The following is a 3,072-nucleotide window of genomic DNA, read 5'->3' as shown; positions in this document are numbered from 1 at the left end:
CTTTGGTTTCTGTTGTCTCATTTTACAGGGCTTGCAATAAATATTTTATTCACTTGATGGAATGTAGGTTTTTCTGGTTGTGATATGTAATGATAGCAGATACGAGGTTGCCATGCAAGAACATAAGTTTTAAAAAGAGCTATTTGGCGTTCAGCATTTTCTTTCTTTCCATTAGTAATACAATTGTGGTGTCTTTTACCTCTGATAGCAGGTTCTTGTCTTCAGTTCCTTCAGTTGCTGTGGGAGCCACTGGAGGGCACTGGTCAGTAAGTGGCTGATTCTACCTGCTCTGGAGTTACTTTTTTGACTATTTCTGAATTTCCCGAGGTTTCGGTACGACTGCCCCTGTCTTACAGTGTGCTCCTTGTATTTCGAAGATGGTTATAGTTCAGCACCAGATGAATGTGTTGTAGATCCACTGGAATTGAGGGAAGGAGCTTGGTATAAAATGCCCAATGTATAACCTCCACTCAAGGCACTGCCTTACCTGTCATCTAAGTCCCTCCCAAGTACAGGGCAGCAGCCACTACCTCAGCTGTTGGACAATATGGTCAGTGAGATCTTTCAGTATCACTGAGATTCCTGTACTGTGTACCCAACGATGTTTGTTTTTGTTGGGTGTTGAAGTTGAAAAACGTAAGGAAGTAACAAGAGCACATTGTGCTCAGTTTTGTCAGTCTGTACATCAGCCAAAGGGGTGGAAGGTCTCATAAGTGTTTATCTAGGGAAAGGAAGGTCTGCTACTTGGTGTGGGACATCATACTGTAAAACAAATATGGTTTTCTTGGTGACCAGAATAATGCATTGTCTACTGAAAGCCTCAGAGCAGTTAATAAAATGAGAGCAATGTCCTAATCCATCATTTACACATAGAAATGCTGAGATGAGTAAAGATGGTTGCCCAGCAAATCTGTGCCTGGATGTATTTTATTCCTAATTTTAAGATGGAGTTTTAGCCATTAGGTCATTTCTTGTGGTACTTTTACCTCAAAATTGTATTTATTTTAAGAGTACATGAAATCAACCAATAGAATAAATATGTAAGTATCTCAAATGTCCATCCAAAAGGCTTAAATTCTAATTAGCCTGAGTCAACAGCAAAGTAAAAACCATCACAAGAGAATTATGATGGACGCCTTTGTTTTATGTATCTTCTGAAGGAGTGGTGCTTTCTCACTAAATCAGTGCAAACAGGCTGGGTATCTTTCATTATGTGACTGCAAATAACAGCCTGTACAGACTGTACAAGAAATATGGCAGACAAGAAGTCAGTGTCCAATGGCCTGTGCTGATGTTTCTTCTTAATGCTCCCAATCTGGACTTCATTGTAAGCCTGGAATCATATGAATGAATTACATAGATTTCTCAGCAGTGAAATTGGATAATGCTGAAATAAAATGTCCTGGAACACATGGCACATCATGTTATTAGAAAGCATAATAATATTTATTTTCTGCCTGTCTCCTGGCTGCATGGATTTTTTCTCCTGTGATTTGCCATGAGCTGATAGAAATCTAAGCACTAAAAGGTAACACTTCCATTTTGAATAATGGATGAGGAGAGCATCTGCCTTCAATCCCAGCATGTGCAAAGGAGAGGTGTTTGACATTCAGGTTAAATGAAACATGGTTCTCTCTCAATCTGTTCTAACTTGATTTTAGATCCCTGCTTTGGGTAAGGGCCTTGAGATAACTCTTGATTTGTCAGTCAAATCCTGCTCTTACTGAAAACAATTGCAGAACCAGATTTTAAGACAACAATGGGGTGGCACCCAGCATAATGGTATCTCTGTCAGAGTTCCCTGTGTCTAAATTTAATTTACCTATTTGTTACATTTATATGTTACTTACAGTATCTGTTTTAGGTTTAATGAAGGGTAATTGTAGGGACATTAAGAACCATTCTTGAGTATTTCTGTAAGTTACTAGAAATTGTTTGAATTACTGATTTTAAAAGTATGCTCTTCCTGTAAGTTATTCTGAAGGAATCAGTGAATGATAAATAATGTACCACTCTGACCTTTGTGAGCAGTCCTGATTGTTTAGGTGGATGTACCTGCCAGATTCTGTTCAGTCTAATCCACATTGCTGTCTGATGTCAGTGTTGCTGTCTGTTGCTACACTGCTTGTTTTCTTTTCTCACCTGGATGAGAGTCATGTCCTGTCCTTCACCCTACAGCTTTTCTTCATGACTGTTCCAGCTTCCTTCTCCCCTTTGTGTAGCTGCACCTGCATATGCTGTGTTGTAGTGGACCTTAAGAAGAGCTCTTCATATCAGAAGGTGGATGTGTGCACATGCTCACCCATGCTCATCTACACAGGTGAATCCCTACTTACCTTGCTTTTAAATGTTTGTGTGCACAAATAAGCATTGTAAGGTGCTGGGAATTTTGAACAGGATTTTAGCAAGGCCACCAAGAGGATTAATGTCTGTCTATCCATTTAAAACTGTCTGGCTGTGAAGCTAGTGCACAGATTTCTTCCAGCCTGTCCTCGGTGCCTGCGATGGCAATAAGTCAGGTTGGGATAATTGGAAACATTGCTACTATTTCAAGGGAACAGTATCACATCCATGCTGCTGGTCCCTGAAGCTCTGAAATGCCACGTTTGTAAAGAATAGTGCATATTTCATGTTCAGGTAAAAATAATAGTGACATTAATAGAACTACTTTGCCCTTTTTTTTCTCCAAATCCAGGTTTATTATAAACCCAATTCTTGTTATAGGAACATACTTCAGCTCTCAGTGTGATAGATTTTTTTTCTGTATGGTTTGTGTTTTTGAGGACTTTGTGAGTATCTTTCAGTTTGATGATTACTGAACAGGCATGTGGTAGGCTCAGAAAGTACAGCCTTGGGGATTTTTAGTTAGCTTTTTTTGCTATTTAAAGGCTGGAGACAGCTGGAAAGCAAGCCAAATCTTTTAGCAAGCACTGGCTGGGTTCCTGATCTACATCATTTTAAATACTAGTATTTGAAATGCAAAGTCAGATACAAGCACTTGCATCACAGCAGCTGCTCAGGACTGTGAGGCTTTTTTAAAATTTATTTTAAACATGGTGTTCTTTTTTTGTG

This window comes from Oenanthe melanoleuca, chromosome 2 (assembly GCF_029582105.1).
Source record: "Oenanthe melanoleuca isolate GR-GAL-2019-014 chromosome 2, OMel1.0, whole genome shotgun sequence".
Classification (NCBI taxonomy): Eukaryota; Metazoa; Chordata; class Aves; order Passeriformes; family Muscicapidae; genus Oenanthe; species Oenanthe melanoleuca.
The sequence above is the reverse complement of the archived record's forward strand: the minus strand, read 5'-3'. Positions refer to the sequence as shown.